The sequence below is a fragment of the Morone saxatilis genome, unplaced genomic scaffold (assembly GCF_004916995.1).
Source record: "Morone saxatilis isolate NCDOM2014 unplaced genomic scaffold, NCSU_SB_2.0 Contig2, whole genome shotgun sequence".
In the NCBI taxonomy this organism is placed as follows: domain Eukaryota; kingdom Metazoa; phylum Chordata; class Actinopteri; family Moronidae; genus Morone; species Morone saxatilis.
This window is the reverse complement of record NW_023339762.1, coordinates 25,124,298-25,124,704: the sequence shown is the minus strand read 5'-3', so window position 1 is coordinate 25,124,704 and position 407 is coordinate 25,124,298. Positions and strand designations below refer to the sequence as shown.

At 43.5% G+C, this 407-nt stretch overlaps 1 protein-coding gene across 1 annotated transcript in view; it reads right to left on the bottom strand.

Annotated features, from left to right (window-relative positions):
- Nucleotides 1-407, bottom strand: part of aars1 (alanyl-tRNA synthetase 1) — a 19,292-nt gene that overhangs the window by 8,474 nt on the left and 10,411 nt on the right. The window lies entirely within an intron of this gene.

Below are 407 nucleotides of genomic sequence, written 5' to 3'. Positions count from 1 at the left end.
TGTGCCTAATAAACTGAGTGTAGATGACAGGATGAGGAGGAAATATAAAAAGGCATAGTGTGTCAAACTCAGACCACAGAGCTGGTATGTACTGTATACACACATTAGTTCACTGGGATGTGTTGGACAGCAGTCTGAAGCTGTAGTAAGGCAGAAAACTTTTAGTAAAATCAAATAACGAGGGATTAGCACAGGGCTGTAAAGTAAACCAGGGTTTATTTAAACAGCAGGTGCATGACTCCTGATTCTGACTTACAGTGCAATACTAGAGAACGCTGACGCAGGGCAAAATAATGTACCCATGGGGGCGGACACAAAACACTGTTCAGCGGAGTTTCCCCTCACAGGCCAAACTCATGAATATCAGAAGGTTTCTTTCACTTTCCCTCCATCCCTCCTTTCATCTC